Below are 21,910 nucleotides of genomic sequence, written 5' to 3'. Positions count from 1 at the left end.
TTTGGCACATATAGAATCAGACCCCAAGTTGTGTCTTTAAAATAAACTGAATCCTACTGTGCCCACCCCTCCATATCACCCTCCACATCCCCCTCCCCCTCCACCCGCAAAAACAATATTTCAGGCATGGAAATGCTAGGCAGAGTTTAAGATGTGTTGTAATTATGTAAAAGGAACTTTGACAGGTTGGAAGATTTATTACTGCATATTGCACCTATCATGTTTGAGGAGTTTACATTTTTTCCTTCCTAAATAATCCGTCTTTATAAAAGGCGTATTTATATTTCATTGGCCTTTCCTTAGTGGTCGAAATTATCCTAAACCTGTTACCAGAAAAAGTGTCTTGTTGATCCTTTATTAAGGTACCTTCAGGCAAGCACTATGTTCATGCAGCATGGAATGCGTTAAAAGTTCTACAACATTACCACCCCTACCCTGTTTTAAAATAGAATAGAATAAAATAGAAATGCATGTTTAGAGATAACCAGATAACATCACTAGGACACTATTCAGTGTGCATTTTACAGGAAACCGCACTGAGACCTTTCAAAGACTACTCATATAAGCCACATTTTTCGAAAGCGCACTTGTGTCTCTAATATTTTTTTTAATTAGCTCTGCTTTGGGCTTTTCAGAGCGTCTTGTCAGTAAACACACAGATACCCAGCAAGCTCTGAAAATCCCCAACAATTACCACACAATGTGTGTGGTGTGTGTGTGTGTGTGTGTGTGTGTGTGTGTGTGTGTGTGTGTGTGTGTGTGTGTGTGTGTGTGTGTGTGTGTGTGTGTGTGTGTGTGTGTATATACACACACTATATATATAGGGGCCTATGCAGTAACTTGCGAGAAGGCTGAATTTGGCTGTTTTATTGCGAGATTGGCATGTAGTATGCAGTTGATGGCGGTATGTGTGCGAGTTAACTGAAAAACGGCATATGCAATTGTTGCCGGAAATCAAGCGCCGGCGGGGTGGCGAGAATGGCTATTTCGCCATATTAAGCAGCACTCAGAATTCAGTAGATGCCGAGTAAGATCTTGGGGGTGCGCGGGAGAAACTCCTTGCAAGAAAAGTGCCAAAAAGCTGCGGCAATACAAGAAGGCACCAACAAGCAGTCGAGAGCCGAAAATTTCAGCTGCTAGTGACATTGTTGTGTCATTGTACTGTTGCTTCTTACAGCGCAACTTTATTTGTATTACATGTCATTCAGAACCTGTTACATGTGTTGTTTATAATAAAATATATTATTAATGTTAGCCAAAGGTGTCTGTCTTGTGAATGACAAGAAGCAGGTATGTTCCTAAAACTATCTATTGAGGGACAGCGCTGTGAAAGCCTTGCTAATGTCACTAGCAGCAAGAAACACACTGCTGTGAGTAACAGAATGCGTCAAACTATCATGAGGTGATTTTTTCATTTTCAAAAGTTGCCGCCAAATTCTCCTTCAATACAGATACATGACCTAATCCCCCTCTTGCTGCATGCACGGGTTACAGTACACACAGCAACTCACTGAAATGTAAGCTTTGCAACATAGTCCAACACACAGACACAAATGTACATGAAATGTCACAAGTCACATGCACACATGCACACATGTATCACCTCTTCACGTGTCAAAGAACAGAAGACACAACTGTAGCACTGCACCAGGTATGTTTCTAAAAGTATCTAATTAGGGACAGCAGTAAAAGGTTTGCTAATGTCAGTAACAGCAAGACAGTCACTACCGTGAGTAACTGAAAGCTATAAGCAAGAAGGAGGTTTTTTTATTTATGTGCAGAGGTTGACGCCACATTCAAGTGAAATACAGATACATGCAGTCTTCCGCCACTGACTGCAGGAACGCGGAGCGCTGCGCCTTGTACTCGCAACATGTGCAACTCACCAATTTCCCTCACAATCGCCATTTACTGCATTTAGCGGCAAATTCCCGGCAAACACAGGAGATTTAAGCGCGCTGCCGACACACACATATCGCAAATTGCTGCATAGGCCCCATAGTCCTCAAGGGCCACCAACAGCTCAGGTGTTCAGGATATAGCTGCTTCAGCACAGGTGGCTCAATCTTTGTCTGCCTTCGAATGAGCCACTGATTGAGCCACCTGTGCTGAAGCAGGGATATCCTGAACACCTGCCCTGTTAGTGGCCCTTGAGTTGCCCACCCCTGTTGTAAGGCATAAAAACCAGTGTCGTGCGATCACATTTGTAAACTCGGGTGAGACATTTGCAAAGTAATGCATTGTGAAGCAAGTAAGAATTATGCATGAAGTATAGAAGATGGATGAGAGAGAGAAATAACAAGTCCATGTCATTTGAATCTTCCCTTAACTTTCACGTCCTAATTACAGACTTCGCCGTCAAGTCGCGCAGCTGTTTTCAATTGGAGAGAAACTGAGGTCATGTGGCAGGGCCTGTTATATACAGTATAACCAACACGGTGAATACACTGTGTAACTCATTCCAAGTCACTGCAACTTTGGAATCTCTCCAGCCCCCTCAATTAGGTACAATCCACTAGCTAGCCCCTAACGAAAAAGGGATATATTGTATAAGGATACTCTGTGGAATCTGTCTAATGAAAGCAGGATGTGTTGTGTAGAATTTCCTATTGTGCTTCTCAGATCACTTTAAGGGAGCAATCCAAGCACCTTTTTTTTTTTAATTCTTTACCCAGAATTGAATGTAATTCATGGACCAGGGCACACGGATTTAAATCATAAAGAATGTAATGTGCCATAGAACACACAACGTTTTGTCCTGCTGGCCTTTCTCAAGTGAAGTGGCAAGTGGCAAGATTTTCTCAAGTGAAGAGAAAGGCCAGCAGGCCGAAACGTTGTGTGTTCTATGGCACAAATAAATTCTTTATGATTTAAATCCGTGTGACCTTGTCCACTAATTACATTGGATGCAGCGGATGATACGCAGGTCTTCCCTGGGACTAAGGAGCACTGGTAAATGTATCACTATTAATCATTTTTTTCCTTGGTGTGCAGCAAACATCCGTATTTTTGCATTACCCAGGATTGAAGAAGCATGTCTCCGGAGCTGAACCCCATTCATTTCAGCTCTGGGGGCTCCCTGTTTCTTGAGAAACTTGCCTCCGGAGTAGGTGCCGGTAGCTGATCCGCCTGAGCTTTAAAGTTTAAAGCTCCCACGTTTACATGGGCCAATAGGAAGCCGCACTGGATGATGTCACGGCTTCCTATTGGCCCGCAGGGCATGGGAGGTTTGAAACGCCGCCATAACATGGACCCTGATAGTCGAGCAGAGCAGTTATCGGCACCTACTACGGAGGTAAGTATCTCTGGAAGTAGGGGGTCCCCGCAGCTGAAATTAATGGGGTTCAGCTCCGGAGACCCCCTTCTTCAAACCTGTGTTAAAAAAAAGAAAAAAAAGAAGGAGCATGGGATGACGATTTAAATGTAGATTGTAAAAACCTGCTAAAAAAATTCTGAAACCAAACCCAAATTTATACAAGTCTGGACGCCGTGGTTGGCCCAGAGAGACATCTCAGGAGCAGAGAGAACCACAATCTGGCAACGATTGAGATAAATGCGTTCTCTTTTGAAGTATGGGTAAGAATATGAGTAAGAATGAGCTATAGTTCACCTTTTAATAAGACTAACCAGAAATATAAGAAATAATAAGAACGTTAGTCATCTACACAAGTATTGAAGAAAGTTCCCATAGTAAGTAAGTAATAGTAAAATAACAGAAGCAGAGATCTCACACCTGTTATCCCCCTCCTCCCCCCCCCCCTTTTTTTTGTTGTGTCTTGGTTTTTTTTGCTTGTTTACAAACAGATAACATGTTACAATTTTGATAAGAATATTTTTTATTCCACGTTTGAAAGTTCTAAATATGCAATGTTTTATTTGATATGAAAAAATTCAATAAAAATTTGAAGTTGAGAAAAAAAAATTCTGAAACTATGGAGCGAATATGACAAAAATGTTAGACACTTATGTTACCAAGTTCTTTCACTTCATAGCATATCTAATGGGCGTTGTTAAAAAGGTCATGGAGCGTTACAATAGAACAGCCTTGTAACTGCTGGTTGTTAAACGTGAACGTTATCATGCTACAAAACGCACAGAGAAAAGAACATGTGTTACCTGTAAAATGTCAATTCTTCATGCCCCATACAACTGCACTTTCACTGTCCCCTGTGGTTCACTGGGCTGTTTCAGAAACTAAGAAGATAACTTAATATACTCTAAATCAACTGAGCGCGCTGCAGTCGGCCAAAAATTATTAATCGACTTGAATGGGGGTTTCTGATTGGCCGCATTGGAGAACATGAAATGACTTCCCCTTTACTTACATATGTCAAAATATCTAACTACTACCATGTCTCGGGCGTTTGTTTAAAGTACTCATTTAATATTTTCCATGTTTCGCTATACACTGTAAGAAATCAGGTGTGGCTCACAACTTGCCCTGTTCCAGATACTGAAGATAAAACAAGTCACTCACTTCAATGTAGTTACCTGAATACATATTGCTGGGACGATGTACACAGAGCTTACAATTTGCTATTTTGTACCTGAGGCAGAGGAAGGTCGCACAAGGCAGGACCTGCTATCAAACTGCAGTGACGACATTACTATTACCGTGTTGTTCTCATACAACATGAACAATGTACACAACACCATACCGTGTAATAAGAAATAAGGGATTTTCACAAGTGTAGAAGATATTGGGCCATGTTTATTATGTTGATTGGGCCAAGTTCACTAAATGGTGCTGTGCCGTAAGACACGTTATGGTCCATTCGTTTGCACGACAGTCTTAGAAAATGCTTGGGACAGACATGAGGGGAGCAGGACGTTTTGAATCCAGGTGACAGATCTGGGAAACAGGCAGATTAGATGTGTCAAAAAGCCCATATCTGTCATCACTATCCATATGTCTTCCAAGAATAATACACATCACTCCTCCGATGACTTATAATTGGGGCAAAGATTATTTACAACCCAGCGCACATCTTGCGCCGAAACCATCATATTAAACCATACATATAATGGAAGTAACTGCGGGTTACTAGATCATGTTGCCTTTGCCTGAATCAGTTATTTATTATTTTGCCAATAAAATACCCAGCACTTTACAGAATTGACTTAAATGTAGATTCAAACACAGGTACTGACATGTGTCACATTTACTGTATATTTCCAAGTGATGTGTTCTCAAACTGAGAGAAACAAAGCTATACTAATTAAACACCCATGCAACATGATGCTAGACTAATCAGGAATCTTCTGGCATTATTGGATGCATAGCAGCTATCCCCCTCCCCCCTCTCTCCCAAAAGAAAGAAACTATACAACATATACCTCAAACTGAAAGGGGAGATTCAGATATACAGTACCACACCCCTATCTGCAGTTCAAGCAATATCCTGCATGTGTTTTTTTTTAATAAATCAGTTCTGTAGTGAGAAAAAATACTTTTAGCATTTTCTGTTTTTAAAAAAAAAACAACTTTGAAAGACCAATTTTCTTGTATTCTATTTTAATACGCATGTTTGTTCCTATAGCAACCATTTACATCCCCCAGATCTAAAGATGTCGCCAAACTTCGCCGATCAATAGACGGAGAACGAATTGACCGGCAGCTATGCAGACCTTTAGGTAAGTAGATATTGCCCACATGAAACTATTGAAGTAAAAAAAACAAAAAAAAACAGGAGCTTGAACTGCAGCTTGAAATAATTTCAGCGGTTGTAAAAAAAAAAAAAAGTGTTGCACGGCTAAGTGATTTGTGTGAGATGTGTTGCAAAGTGAGCTGCAAATTTAAACAGAGTGCAAAGTGAAGACTGCAGAATACACAGCAGGAACTTTAAAAGGTAAAGAAAATCAAACTCTAAAAAGCATAATATCATTACAGGTCTAATTTTATTTCACTTGCCGTCTCCAATCTATCCGTCAAGTGATTGTACGTTTTAATGACACGATTGTGAGAGTGGATGATAAGTCAGGTTTTGTGAAGCAGCTTTAAAATTCCACACCGTGTTCAGGTGCCGCGCAGCGACAGAGAATATACGCACCATGAAGATCAGGGGTTCCCAGCTCTGGTTCTCAAGGGCCACCAACAGGTCAGGTTCTCAGGACACACCAGACTGAGCCACTGTTTGAGCTAAAGCAGGGATGTGCTGAAAACTTGACCTGTTGGTGACCTTTGAGGACTGGAGCTGGCCACACCTGCCCATGGGCATGTTAAGTAAAATATACAGTTTACACTGATGCACCCATTGTGATATGTAACCAAACCTTAAAGCTGCAGTTCAAGCTCCCGTTTTTTTAGTTTTTTTTTTTTACTTCAATAGTTTAATGTGGGCAATCTCTACTTACCTAAAGAACTGCATAGCTGCCGGTCAATTTGTTCTCCGTCTATTGATCGGCGAAGTTTGGCGACATCTTTAGATCTGGGGAATGTAAATGGTTGCTATAGGAACAAACATGCTTGTTAAAATAGAATACAAAAAAATTAGTCTTTCAAAGTTGTTGTTTTTTAAACAGAAAATGCTAAAAGTATTTTTTCTTACTACAGAACTGATTTATTAAAAAAAAAAACACACACATTGCTGGAACTGAAGCTTTCAGGCTCCGTAAAAAGTTTATCAAATTTAGGTCTGCAACGTCAACACCAAAACTAGCAACATATTGTAAAACAAACGGAGGAAGAATGGAGAAGCGATTACAAGACTGGAATGTATGTATAGAGACAATACAGACAGTTATAGGGAATTATATAATAATACTGTACAATAAGAACAGCAAAATCAGACAATAGGAAAGTAAATCCCTGCCCCACAGAGATTGCAATCTAAATGGTATGTTGGGAGATTTACAGAAACAGCAGGTGAGGGAATAAGTGCTGTAGATGGCAGTACCTGGTCACAATGGTTGGTACTGTAGGAGTGACTGTGGGTGTGGGACAGTAGCCATGAGTCCTGGCTATTCAGATGCTTCTTTTGCAATGTGGGTTTTAAGGTTCATTGGGATTAAATTAGATGGTTAACACAATTAGCAGGGGAAGAGGTGTCAGAGAGGCCTGAGCCAGAGCAGATGTGTATATGGCTGGGTCCAGGATTAGGAGAGATATCCGCAGGAGCGAGGAGGGGGAGGAGAAGGGGGAGAGAGGTGTAAATAGTTGTGCAGTGTATGGGAACAAGCATACTGTAGGTGGAGGGAAGGAGAGATGAAGAAATTGAGATAGGAAATAGAAGGGAACTGACTAATAACACGGTTTATCTATTTCTGATGTAGCCAGGTCTCCCCTGCACAGCAGCACCTCCCTCACCTCGTGTCCGATCGCGGGTGCCGCCGAGTCCAATGGCGGCTCCGCCCGGCGATCGCAGAGGTGAGGGCGGTCAGGTCCCGGCTTGGGGGTTGCCAGGGACGCGTGCGGCCGGTTGCCAAGGCCGCACGCGCATTACAGGGATCCCGGCGCTCCCGGAGCCGGGCTGCGAGGGCGCCGCCATTGCCCCTTAGCTCGCGCATGCGGAGTGGTCGCGCATGCGCAGGTAGAGCCCCAGAGCCAGGACAGAGTCGCGCAAGAGTAGGGACAGGGATAGAAAGGTTGCGGCGGCCATTAGGGATTAGTGCAGGTGCAGGAGAGGCGCGCACGCGGCCCCTATGTGTTTTTAGGCTTCATGGGACTACAACTCCCATGGAGCATAGCGAGACAGGCACCAGGTGCCTCATAGGAGCCAATAGGGCTGCAGGATTACCCTGGGCTAGAAAGAGATACATTTGGCGGGCTTTCAGCTACGTGGCAGTCAGAGACCGGAGCAGCCCAGGGAAGGAGGTAGGGTACAGGAGTCAGGGACTCCCTGTACTAGGCCAGCACCCCCAGGGCCCGAGATAGCTCAGCTCCCCAGTGACGTGAGTGTTGCCAGGGACAGCCCTCAGGTTAGGGACCCTGCCACTTACATTAGTGGGAGCTGGGAAAGGAAGGTTAAAGAGAGTTGGAGTCAGGGAGCTGTGAGGGAAGGAAGGGTGCGGGGAGCGAGTGCAGCTCCTGCCCCATATAGGTACCCACACCCCAGGTAGGCCCCAACTCCCCACTAGATTAGTGGGTAAGTGCTGAGGGAGGCCCAAGATAGGGACGCTGCCCTTAGTGTAGTGCTGCCTTGTCAGAGTCACGGCGGTCAGTGCTGTGAGGTCTGACGGGCAGGCACCTTGTTGCGCAGCACGTTGGCTGCCAGCATCCAGTGGGTCACAGCTTGTTGCTGCAGGCGCTGGGATTAGTTTAGTAACAGTCAGGGCTGGGAAGAGTTAGGGGAGTGGGGCAGGCTATTAACCCCTGTAGGCCCCTAGGAGCTTCCCCTAAAGCCATTACAGGTTGCTGTGCTGTAGGGACGGCCTATATACCCACACCCCAGGTAGGCCCCAACTCCCCACTAGATTAGTGGGTAAGTGCTAAGGGAGGCCCAAGGTAGGGACGCTGCCCTTAGTGTAGAGTGCTGCCTTGTCAGAGTCACGGCTGTTAGTGCTGTGAGGCCTGAGAGGCAGGCACCTTGTTGCGCAGCACGTTGGCTGCCAGCATCCACTGAGCTACACCTTGCTGCTGTAGGCACTGGGGCTCGTTAAGTGTTATTAAGCATAGTCAGGCTGGGAAGAGTTATGGGAGTGGGGCAGGTTATTAACCCCTGCAGGCCCCTAGGAGTTTTCCCCAAAGCCACCTTAGGTTGCTGTACTACAGGGACAGGCCCTAGGTTAGGGTTCCTGTCACGTTAGTGCCAAGTGTTAGTTAGGGACTCAGCGGATGCTGCTGTTCCTGTGAAGAGGTTCGGACCCACGTTGGGGTCCCCAGAAACTTTCATCAGAATAGGATCGCCACTGGCGGTCCGAGTGCCAGGAGTTCGGTTGGAGGATCAGACGGATTCATCACACGTCTGACCCTTTGCAAAGCCAGTTGCTGATCCGAGTACCGGAGTGCTCGGCAGGTACCATACAGTCATAAGTGCACCAACGGGCCCTTAGTGTAACTGTGACTGCGCAGTCACCCACGTTCTCTCCAAGAGTGCGGGACATTGGGTGGGGTTCTTTGGTGTTGGGGAAGCGTCCTGCGCTACGCAGTAGGTGTCTCCTCTAGAGAGGGACACAGGTTATATTAGGGTATTGCCGTGATATGTTGTTTGCATGTTAGTAAAGTCCTTAGTTATTATACCTCACCGTGTATGTTATTATTGATTGTCCTGCGAGGAACCACTCCCCCTCTGGTGGGAGCCATCGCAGGTGGAGGCGCTGAATTGAGTAAGTGGTTACCCCTAGTATAATTGCCCCAGGTTCCCCGTGGCGGAAGCTCAGTCCTCCTGCGAGCCAACAGGTAATGCACCACACCTATGGTAATACCGTATGTTCCTTGCACCCACATCAGATCTGCGATTGGGGGGGGGGGGGAATACCCGTTACACTTAAGAACAAAATTGCTGGATACTATTATATAAGAGCATGTTTTTTGGTCAAAAAGATATAGATAAATACACACCCAATGACAATTGTTGGACAAAGATGATACTTCGAACAACAAACAGAGAAAAGAGACCTAGTTTGGGCACTCGAGTAAATCAAATGGGTGAGGTATGGAGGATTTAAAACAACTTTAATAAATCACTAAAAAAATATTGGGGATTAAAACGAGTATTAAATGCTGTGATCCTAAGGTCTGAACCTGTGATAACAAGTTCTGGATCGGTAATGCGGATGGCAGAAACACTCAAAAAGGAGTGTCCTGCAATCAAAAAGGAGTGTCCTGCAATCAAAAAGGAGTGTCCTGCAATCAAAAAGGAGTATCCTGCAATCAAAAAGGAGTGTCCTGCAAGGTGTTTGTATTTTACTCACCTTTCTGATTGCAGGACACTCCTTTTTGATTGCAGGACACTCCTTTTTGATTGCAGGACACTCCTTTTTGATTGCAGGACACTCCTTTTTGAGTGTTTCTGCCATCCGCATTACCGATCCAGAACTTGTTATCACAGGTTCAGACCTTAGGATCACAGCATTTAGTACTCGTTTTAATCCCCAATATTTTATTTAGTGATTTATTAAAGTTGTTTTAAATCCTCCATACCTCACCCACTTGATGTACTAGAGAGCCCAAACTAGGTTTCTTTTCTCTGTTTGTTGTTCATTAATACTTACCGAGGGAGCACCTACATCACTATCACATCGTATCTATCGACAGCTGCGGGGGTCCCCTATCTAGTACCCAAAGATGATACTTGACTGGATTCCCAGAGATATCAAAAGACCAAGATGACGACCAAAAGTAAAATGGGAGGATTAAGTAAAAAAATGTGTTTGAGCAGCGGGGAGAGGAGAGGAAGATCATGGGGGAGGTCGGCATTTAGGATTGACAAGGGCTGAAGAGGGTGATGATAGATAAATAGATTGATATATCCCCTATGTTGTGTCTGGTTATACCCATTACCAGCTTCACATTGCACAGCCAGTAACCAACTTACACTGATGAGGCCCACAAGTCTGTGAGTACTGTTACTTTACTGGCCATGCACTTCATTAACCCAGGCAGTGCTGAAAAGCTGTGCAATGCGGCAGCCATACGCTTACAGGGACAAGAAGTAAAAGGTGACACACTGCGTGCTCATTTGCATGTCATAACCCAGAATCCCTGGCTGCAGCAGAAGCACTGCATGCTAAGAGATAAGGGGGAAAGACAGGGTTGTAGACCTGCAGTCTGAGACATGTGACTGTGCTCACTGGCGGTATTTTTATTATTATACATATTGTATGTATGTGTGTTTCTGTATGTATGTATGTGTGTTTGTATGTATGTATGTATGTATTACTGCAGCGTTGCTGATCTGTGATTAGGCCCCCCCCCACTCCCCCACTCCCTTTTATATTTAGTCTCCTGACCCTCTGTATCCTTCTCCATCCCTATACATCTGCGGAGACTGGAAATGTTTAGCCTCCCTAGGGGAAATGGAGACTTTAGCAGGTTAGCTATGAACTTCCTCTCCTATTTCCCCCGAACCTTGATGTGCTTCCCTTCCAGGACACAACACATGCACCGAATTAGACCTCAATCCAGTTTGGTAAACGTGTTAACCTCTTCATTGCTGTACAAAGCTATGCTACCGCAGATTAAAGAGACACTCACAGATATTTCAAACTTTGCTTTGATTTTCTCAATCTGGTTCTATTTCTTTGTTAATCAGCTTTTCTACCTATAAATCCTCATGAAAATCGATAGACTGCAAACGCACAATATACCAGGACAGATAAGCGCTGCTATTTATACACTGCCGGAGAAATAAACTAAAAACAGAGTGAAGTAACATAAATCCCAGAATCACTGAGCAAGTCACACAGCGGGTTTCTAAAATGGTTATATTAACAAAAAATGATTATTTTATTTATATTTTTTAAATCAGGATTGTATAACAAATGTCATTCAAAATATGAGCTTTTTAAACCCAACGCTGTTCTGTCCGTGCAGTCAAAATGGAAAGAACCCTGTTAAATAGCCTGGACAGCAAACTCTTCAGCGTTTGAACACGTAATATTTTCCTCTGTACAGCACAGCTGCACTGACAGTGCTATATAATATGTATGTGTTTTAGATATTACTCATAATAAAGAACGCCAGTGTTACGCTCTTACTCAGCTTTGCTAAACCTTCGTTCCAGCATGAAATGAATAGAGTGAAACGGCAGCACACAGGATTATTAATGAAACGGTTGTTAGAATAGTCCAGTGTTTATAAAGAAAGGCATAGAGACCTGACAGATACAAGAGGTGCAGCTGCTTCCAGGTAACCAATACTCTTGCACCTGGAAAGCCTAGGAACGCATACATTAAACATGCCCGACTATGCCTCCTTATCACAACACATTGCTGTAGAAAAACGGGTGGCCAACTCCAGTCCTCAAGGGCCACCAACAGGTCAGGTTTTCAGGATATCCCAGCTTCAGCACCGGTGGCTAAGTTGTTGACCGAGCCGCCTGTGCTGAAGCAGGGATATCTTGAACAGCTGACCTGAAACCCTCCGGCTGTAGAACACTGACATGCAGTTATGTTGTATCGGGGGCTCCGTTGCAGATGTTTTAAGTATTTCAGCTAGTCCCGCTCAGCCTTACACGGACACAGAAGCTAGTGCCACGTATTGCATCAGGCCAGAAAAACGTCTGCAGATTCCAGAGCCAATGAATACATTCTGCTCCTGGTACAGGTCAGCGGCTACACTTCTCTTCCTCTGACGCACAGATTACTTACTAATAAGGGACAAAGCAGACAAACAACACGGGCAGGGAAAGGAGCAAGATTAGGCGCCTCGGGGCATGTGCAGTAAGGACCTCAATGTGTACGGTGGGACGGGGGTTCTGTACCCTTTTATTTCCTCAACTGATAGTTGCTAAAATGCAAACATAGTGAGCTAATATACAAGGAAATCAAGGGGGAAATTATCTTGGGGAAAACCCTGTTGGCACAAGGGTAACGCAGTCACATTGAGGGACGATATTATATGTTGACGCTGGTGTCATTTGATTAAATCGTTCCCTGCCAAAGGCGCCTGCAATGCACACGCGTTGGAGGCCCCTCTGACTACTTTCCAACATTTTACTTTTTTTCTTATTTGTACATGTAAAGCGTGTGACAAATGTATCAGTCTACATTCTTACCTCAGCTGGCAATTGTTTGGTGCTCCGCTTATAAATCTGTCAAAATTCTGATTGTGTGCCTAACATAATGGCTGCTTCAATCAGTGTGACTCAGCAGCTACAATGTATCCTTATATTTCGAAGGTAACATTAGCTATTATTACAGTTTACAGCTCAAAGTGCTAGGAACATTTACCACCAATGATCCCAAACGGGAAAGTGTTGCAAAGATCTTGCACTGCTTGGGAGGTGGGCTAAAACCTGCTATAGAAATCAAAGGATGCTTTAAAAAAAATATCAATCATTAAAAATGGCATTGAGTTGAATAATAAAAAAATCACTATCTAATAGTACAGAACTGTTTTTTTTTATTTATTTTTAAACCATATACAACTTGACATGTTTTGCTGCTTTAACACCACCAGGACCCCTATTCACTATGCTAAAAAGTAGTTTTCCCCTTGTTCAGGAAGGTTTAAGATCTATTCATTTGAACAGAGTTTACATCTTCTTCCTGCACAAGGAGACGACGGCCTGACAACATAATGAATAAAGGCGTAAATACCAACAGACCAATGTTGCCAACAAATAAAACGTTTTGCCTGTATTCTATCAGAGAGCGGTCAGGTGTCACGCCATGTGCAAGTCTCACGCTCTTGGACTGTATCGGACGCAGCAGGGGAGCCTGAGACACCGTACTAATCCCGCCCACTTTATCATTACCTGTTCCCCGCCCCCTCAATCTGCAGGCCTAGCTCCCTTGCTCCAGAGGAGGGGTCTGACGCAGACCTCAACGCGTGTGTGATCCCTATTCTCACACGCTGAGTGGGGGACCCGGCTCTTATCAGAAGGGGGAAGCTTTCATGCTGGGGTGACCACGTTTCTCAGGCATTCACTTAATACCAGGGAGGGGGGTTAGCTTTCAATACACAGTTCGTAGTGGAAGCGGTAATGAGGAGTATTTGTGTACAAATTCTTGAAGAGCTTGGCCTCCAAAAGAGAAAAAAAGTCACACATTTCTATTACTGTATGTCTCACTCTACCCAGGCTTCCGATTAGTTATTATCCCAAGATAAAAGGGGCAACAGGCAACACACAGACGCAACATGGACTTGTGGGGGATTGAGCGAGTGTTTCCTTAAAGCAACAATCTCCTCACAGACTCCATTCTAAGACATCCAATATCCAGACCCCATAGACCATTTTAACAAAATAAATATTACCCTTTGTCCTGGGAAAGGTGCCTGTAATGTGTTATTGTGCAATATGTTGCAGGCCCCTAAGGCAGTGAAAGGGTTACGAGTTCATTGGCCCTTTTCCAAGATGGCGGGAGGTTAGCTCAGTTAGGGCAACATCTTCATCATCATCAAAGGTATCACTATATATTGCACCTTTTAGTGAGATAGGAGGCTACATTTCCCCAATACACCAGCTGCCACTTTAACGGGTAGGAGCTGGCGGCCGGAGCTTGTAACACGATATGATCCGTGCGATTATTCTGCTGGCACAGAGGTCTTTTTATTCTGAAATGACTGATCATGACACACATGTTTGGGGTCAGCGCCTGGTGTATCAGAGCCAAGCTGATGACTGTACGTTGGCGTGAGAAAGCAGTGCAGACTGTGTCTTAATCCAGATTCCCAGGCCTCCCTCCAGATCCCAGTCATGTTCGCGGTCTATTGGGTGAACACAGCAGAGACACAACACAGATTCTTCCTATCTGTAGTGAGTCAGTGAATAAAAAAAAATATTATATATATATATACCGTATTATATATATATATATATATTGTGACAGAAACCAGGGGATGGTAATAAATTCCGTATATAGGGCTCCCAGGATACTAGACAGTTTCTATCCTGTTTGGCCTGGGAGTGCAGCCTTATAATACATACACTCCATCCCACAGTTTGGCAAGCGCTGGAACTGAGGGATGAGAGATCCAGACCAGAGTTTGTCTGCTGCCTGATTTCTGTCACCTGTCATGCTAATTAGGAATCAGGTATGAAAGACTGATTTCCTGTTTGCTCTGGGCTCCCCACAAGAGCCAGGAGGCTGGAAGGCTGCTGAACTACAGAGGGGAGAAGCCTCTTCCCCAAACAGGTTCAATCTTTCTGTTCATTTGTGTAAGACTGCAAAAGTACCGTGTTTTGATGTTGGAAGTGGAAAAGCCACTTCCAACCCTGAGTCAGGGATATCTAAGTTAAGTTATCGCTCAGGTGAGCAGCTTTTGTTTTGATCTGTTTTCTGTTGTATGCACTGTGGCAGTCTCAGTGCCTGGGACTGAATAAACCAGGCATAGCCTGTTTAAAGGAACAGTACGTGACGCCTCATCATTTAACCTACCCTAAAAGACCGTGTTCTAAACAGTCCCGGACAAACGACGGAGCCCCGGAGTAAGCCGTTTGTCACATATGGTGGAGAATGCGGGCAGAGCACTAGGGGGTCTGCGGGTTGAAGAACTTTGAAAAAAAAAAAAAAAAAAAAGTTTTTTTCATCCTCTGCAAACAAGATGGAAGACGTGGTGGGTGCGCTGGTACGCAATGTCGCTGCCCAGAAAGACGCGAATGAAACCCAGCAACAGCTGTTAATAGCCCAGCAAGAAACTAATGCAAACCAGCAGCAGACGAATGCAGCCCATCAACAGCTGCTAATAGCCCAGCAAGAGATTAATGCCAACCAGCAACAGGCGAATGCCAACCAGCAACAGGCGAATGCAAACCAGCAACAGACGAATGAAGCCCTGCAAAACGCGAATGCAAACCAGCAAGAGACAAACCGCTTGCTGAGAGAGGAGCAACAGCGGTTCGCTCAGGGCTTACAGCAGGAACTCGAGATCCTGAGGGGGACTATCAGTAACCTTCCACTGGCAGCGGCAGCCCCAGTACCGAAAATGACCAGGGCAAGCCACTACCTTCAGAAGATGGGACCCTCGGATGATGTGGAAGCCTATCTTCTCACGTTTGAACGCACGGCACAGAGAGAGGGATGGCCAGAAGCTGAGTGGGCTGGTCTAATCGCACCCTTCCTAAGCGGCGAACCCCAGAAGGCTTACTTTGATCTAGAGCCAGCCGAAGCTAACGTCTATGCAAAATTGAAGTTCGAGATCCTCGCCCGCCTCGGCGTAACCACGGCTGTTCGCGCCCAAAGGTTTCACGCATGGTCCTTCACGATGGATAAAGCCACCCGAAGCCAGATGTATGACCTCATCCACCTCACCCGGAAGTGGCTACAACCCGAGATCAACTCAGCCAGCCACATCGTGGAACGGTTGGTCATGGACCAGTTCTTGAGGAAACTTCCCTCTGCCTTACGCCGTTGGGTCAGTCGGAGTGACCCCCACAATGCGGATGAGCTTGTGGCCCTCGTAGAAAGGTACAATGCAGCAGAAGAGCACCCGCAACCCACAGTCGTGGAGCAACCCCACTACCCGAGGTTCCAGGACTCTTCCAGAGACGGTAAAAGGGTACCGGGGTTAAGGGGCGCTGAAGAGCGGCGACCACCTTCACGCAGCACCAGCAACAGTGGTTCGCACACTAAGGGCAATAGCCAACATGGGGAGCCGGGAAAAGGCTCTAAGTGGGACACAGACTATGTACCTAAATGTGTAAATTGTCATGAGAGGGGCCACACAGCAAAAATCTGCCCACTAAATGATGAGCCCATGCAATGCAACAGCGTGGAACCTTATTCGCTGTTGTCCCAATGTATGGGCCCTAGCCCAGAGGACCCCTTGAATAACCATCTGTGGGCATTTGTAAAGGTTAATGGTAAGAGGGTTCGGGCACTTCTTGACTCTGGGAGCATGGTCACACTAGTGTCCGAATACCTCTTGCCCATTAAGAAGAAACAGGGAAACAGTTCACAAAGAGTGGCAATTTGTTGTATACATGGGGATAATCATGAATATTCCACTGTTGATGTTTTTTTTGAAACAGAGTTTGGTTCTTTAGATTTCAAGGTGGGTATTGTACCCAAACTGGCACATGATGTGTTAATAGGGACCGACTTTCCCCATTTTCTAAAAATGTGGTCCCCCGCTCAGAATAGCGCCCAGAGTTCAATAGCGGACCATAATGAAGTATTAGAAGAAACAAATCCTTTCCCTTTTTCAGAAATGGAGGTTGACGAGGGCCCAAATAAGAAGGGGGAAAAGGAGGAGTGCTGTAAAATTCCCTTCCCCATCACTACTTTGGTAGGGAATACCCCAAATCAAGATGTTGAGCAGACACTTACCACCCCAGAACCGGATAAGACCCTCGCTGACATAGAGGTCAGTCCTGGGAGTTTTAAGAAGGCCCAGTGGGGGGACCCCACATTAGAGGTAGCAAGGGGAAATATACGGGACCAGAATAGTACTCCTGGCCAACCAGATAGGTCACTTGCTTACCCCTACTTCGAGGTAGAGAACGACCTAGTATATCGGGTTGATAAAAGGAAATCAGTTACAACTAAACAATTGTTGGTACCACGGACATTCCGTAACGTAGTATTACACCTCGCACATAGTCATCCATTGGGGGGACACCTAGGGGTGGAAAAGACAAAAGAAAAGGTTCTTCGAAGCTTCTATTGGCCTGGGGTTCTGGCAGAAATTACGAATTATTGTTCCTCATGCCCAGAATGTCAGATCACCGCCCCGTTCAAGGCGTACCGCAGCCCATTGGTACCCCTTCCCATAATAGAGGTACCATTTGACCGGATTGCTATGGATCTAGTAGGACCCCTAATAAAGTCTGCTAGGGGACATCAGCATATATTGGTAATATTAGATTATGCCACCCGATATCCGGAGGCAGTTCCCCTACGTAGCACCTCAGCTAAAAACATAGCAAAAGAGTTAGTAGTTCTGTTTTCCCGGGTCGGGATTCCTAAAGAGATTCTATCTGACCAGGGAACACCATTTATGTCCCAAGTAACGAAAGAGCTATGTAAACTCCTAAAAATCAAGCATCTCAGAACCTCAGTCTATCATCCACAAACAGATGGTTTAGTGGAAAGGTTCAATAAAACCTTAAAGAGCATGTTACGGCGGGCGGTTGATAAAGATGGGAAAAACTGGGATTGTTTGTTACCGTACCTGTTATTTGCCATTAGGGAAGTTCCCCAATCATCCACTGGCTTCTCCCCGTTTGAACTATTGTATGGCCGACACCCAAGGGGCTTACTGGATATAGCCAAAGAGACTTGGGAACACGAGGTTACCCCTTACAGAAGTGTAATAGAGCATGTTGCCCAGATGCAGGACCGCATTGCTGCAGTCCTACCCATAGTGAGGGAACACATGGAGAAAGCTCAAGAAGCACAGAGGAATACATATAATAAGGGTGCTAGGGTCAGAATTTTTTCTCCAGGTGATAGGGTACTAGTTCTGGTTCCCACCGTGGAGAGTAAATTCCTTGCTAAATGGCATGGGCCATATGAGGTCTTGGAAAGAGTGGGAGAAGTAAATTATAAGGTAAGACAGCCAGGTAGGAGGAAACCTGAGCAAATTTACCATATAAACCTACTCAAGCCCTGGAAAGATAGAGAAGTCTTGTTAACCCTAGTACCCCCAGGTCCGTCAGAGAATCAAGAAACTGACCCAGAGGTTAGCATAGCTGAAACCCTGTCTGTTCATCAGAAACGAGAGGTTCAGAATTTAGTGAAAAGAAACAAAGAAATCTTCTCTATACGGCCAGGTAGAACTAGCGTAATTGAACATGACCTAGTCTCTGAACCGGGGGTCCGAGTTAACCTTAAACCGTACCGAATCCCAGAGGCCAAAAGAAAGGCTATAAGTTTAGAGGTTAAAAAAATGCTAAAACTAGGTGTAATTGAGGAATCCCAAAGTGGGTGGAACAGCCCTATAGTCTTAGTCCCAAAGCCAGATGGTACAACAAGGTTTTGTAATGACTACCGGAAACTAAACGCGGTGTCAAAATTTGATACTTATCCTATGCCCAGGGTAGATGAACTTGTAGAGAGACTGGGCAAAGCCCGATATCTCACAACCCTAGACCTAACAAAAGGGTACTGGCAGGTTCCCCTCACAGAAAGGGCAAAAGAAAAGACAGCCTTCTCAACCCCAGACGGCCTCTTTCAGTATAAGGTGTTGCCTTTTGGCTTACATGGAGCTCCCGCCACATTCCAAAGAATGATGGATAAAATTTTAAAACCACATGCTCGGTATGCTGCCGCCTACCTGGATGATGTGGTAATCCATAGTGAAGATTGGCAATCCCACCTTCCAAAGGTCCAAGCTGTGCTTGACGCAGTCCGGTCTGCTGGACTAACTGCTAACCCCGCTAAATGCACTATTGGTCTGGAGGAGGCCAAGTATCTGGGATATTCTATTGGCAGAGGTTTACTCAAACCCCAAACACTCAAAGTGGAGGCGATACAAAATTGGCCAAGGCCAGTTACAAAAAAACAAGTAAGGACCTTTTTGGGGTTAATTGGGTACTATAGAAGGTTTATTCCCAATTTTGCAACTAAGGCAACCCCACTAACTGACCTCACAAAAGCAAGAGGACCGCTAATGGTAAAGTGGTCCCCCGAAACCGAACAGGCCTTTAGAAGCCTGAAAGAAGCTCTCTGTGCCCAACCAGTGTTGGTCACACCTGACTTCTCCAAAGAGTTCGTAGTCCAAACCGACGCATCTGAGGTAGGGCTGGGGGCGGTACTCTCCCAGGAGTCTCAAGGTGAGGAGCACCCCATCCTTTATTTAAGTAGGAAACTAAATCCCCAGGAGAAAAATTACTCCATAGTAGAGAAAGAGTGTCTCGCAATAAAGTGGGCTGTAGAGACGCTCAAATACTACCTGTTGGGGAGAAAATTCCGGTTGGTCACAGATCATGCACCCCTTACCTGGATGTGTCAAAACAGGGAAAAGAATGCTAGAGTGACCAGGTGGTTCCTAAGCCTACAACCCTTTAAATTTTCTGTGGAACACAGGTCAGGGCACAAACATGGCAATGCTGACGGGTTGTCAAGGATGCACTCCCTAATATCCATGGTCGCTCATCCCTCGAGGTCTGAGCTGGGGGGGAGGATATGTGACAGAAACCAGGGGATGGTAATAAATTCCGTATATAGGGCTCCCAGGATACTAGACAGTTTCTATCCTGTTTGGCCTGGGAGTGCAGCCTTATAATACATACACTCCATCCCACAGTTTGGCAAGCGCTGGAACTGAGGGATGAGAGATCCAGACCAGAGTTTGTCTGCTGCCTGATTTCTGTCACCTGTCATGCTAATTAGGAATCAGGTATGAAAGACTGATTTCCTGTTTGCTCTGGGCTCCCCACAAGAGCCAGGAGGCTGGAAGGCTGCTGAACTACAGAGGGGAGAAGCCTCTTCCCCAAACAGGTTCAATCTTTCTGTTCATTTGTGTAAGACTGCAAAAGTACCGTGTTTTGATGTTGGAAGTGGAAAAGCCACTTCCAACCCTGAGTCAGGGATATCTAAGTTAAGTTATCGCTCAGGTGAGCAGCTTTTGTTTTGATCTGTTTTCTGTTGTATGCACTGTGGCAGTCTCAGTGCCTGGGACTGAATAAACCAGGCATAGCCTGTTTAAAGGAACAGTACGTGACGCCTCATCATTTAACCTACCCTAAAAGACCGTGTTCTAAACAGTCCCGGACAAACGACGGAGCCCCGGAGTAAGCCGTTTGTCACAATATATATATATATATATATATATATACACATGAGAACGAAAAGAAGACAGCGTGGCTCCCATAGCATAATACTGTAATTTAATAATTAAAATGATCGTGCAAGTGAATCACGGACACTTACATTGTGCAAAATGAGTAAAGTCTTTACAGTCACCCGATGGAGCCTGCGTGGATAGTTGCCGTGTGTGGAGTCCAACACACTCCTGTCGTGGTTGCCAGGAGGGTGCACGCGCACCCGGTATCCCCCTGGTTGTAAATCCCGCGAGAGTATGTGTCCACCGATAGTACGGGATAGTACGGGATGCTGACACGGCAGTCACACTTCCTGCATCAGGATACCAAACGTAGTGGAAGACGGACCGGCTCCAAAACGAGCAAAAGACAAAACTGCTCAAAGAAAGGATAAAGCTTTATCCCCTGAGGAAGTCGCATATCGCGACTAAACGCGTAGGGAAGTAGCTAGCACTGGACTTTTTATTGCACACTATCCTTTCTTTGAGCAGTTTTCCATCGGGTGACTGTAAAGACTTTACTCATTGTCTCATTTTATTTTGCACAATGTAAGTGTCCGTGATTCACTTGCACGATCATTTTAATTATTAAATTACAGTATTATGCTATGGGAGCCACGCTGTCTTCTTTTCGTTCTACAGATCAAGAGGAAGGTGGTTTTTTCCTGGAGACTGGCAGCGACACCCAGCAGCTGTTGAAAGACACTTTTATTTTCATTTTTTCATTCATTCATTCACCGCATCTCTTGGGGCTTTTTAACCCTTTTCCTTCCCCATTCCCTCCCCCCTTTCATTCACCCATTCCCTCTCATTGTTTATGTTGTATGTTTATTTATATTTATGTTATGTTCTGTTTCTAGTAGCCACCTCATACACACAGGTACTAGTGTTTTCGTGTGGACATTCATTTGTGTGCAATCATCACCTTTGTTGTCTGCTATTCCGGCTAGCGCAGCAGTGTTTTTTCCTTTCTTTATATATATACCCATATACATATATACACATATATATATATATACATACACACACACAAATACACACATGTGTATACATTCACATATACACATATATATAAACACACGTGTGTGTATACATTCACATACATATAAACACACGTGTGTATACATACAGTATGTACAGTATGTCTATAATTGTATATATGTAATGTTCAATATTTGTATATATTTATAATGTGTGTCTACATTATATGTATGTATAGTAGCAAAAATCCACAGCACTCAAACTTGAGAAAGGATCTTTGAGGTCCAAACGTTGCTCATTTATTGTTGTTTGCCTTGTGGTACCTCTAAAATCCTTTTTGTAATTCACTGGTGAATGCTGCAGATTGTTGCTACTATACATTCTCCAGGACTGGCTGGTGATCCTTGTCCTTCTGCTTGCACCCCATACTAACGTAAGTATTTACTATCTTGCACTATTGTGTGCACCAGGCATCTTATTTTTCTATATAGTGTGTGTGTGTGTGTGTGTGTGTGTGTGTGTGTGTGTGTGTGTGTGTGTGTGTGTGTGTGTGTGTGTGTGTGTGTGTGTGTGTGTGTGTGTGTGTGTGTGTGTGTGTGTGTGTGTGTGTGTGTGTGTGCG

The 21,910-nt window shown here is 44.8% G+C and overlaps 1 protein-coding gene across 2 annotated transcripts in view; it reads right to left on the bottom strand.

The window, feature by feature from the left end:
- Positions 1-21,910, bottom strand: part of CHST3 (carbohydrate sulfotransferase 3) — a 91,347-nt gene that overhangs the window by 23,202 nt on the left and 46,235 nt on the right. The gene's annotated exons all lie outside the window — the stretch shown is intronic.

Source organism: Ascaphus truei, chromosome 8 (genome assembly GCF_040206685.1).
Source record: "Ascaphus truei isolate aAscTru1 chromosome 8, aAscTru1.hap1, whole genome shotgun sequence".
Lineage (NCBI taxonomy): Eukaryota > Metazoa > Chordata > Amphibia > Anura > Ascaphidae > Ascaphus > Ascaphus truei.
This window is presented reverse-complemented; position numbering and strand designations above follow the sequence as displayed.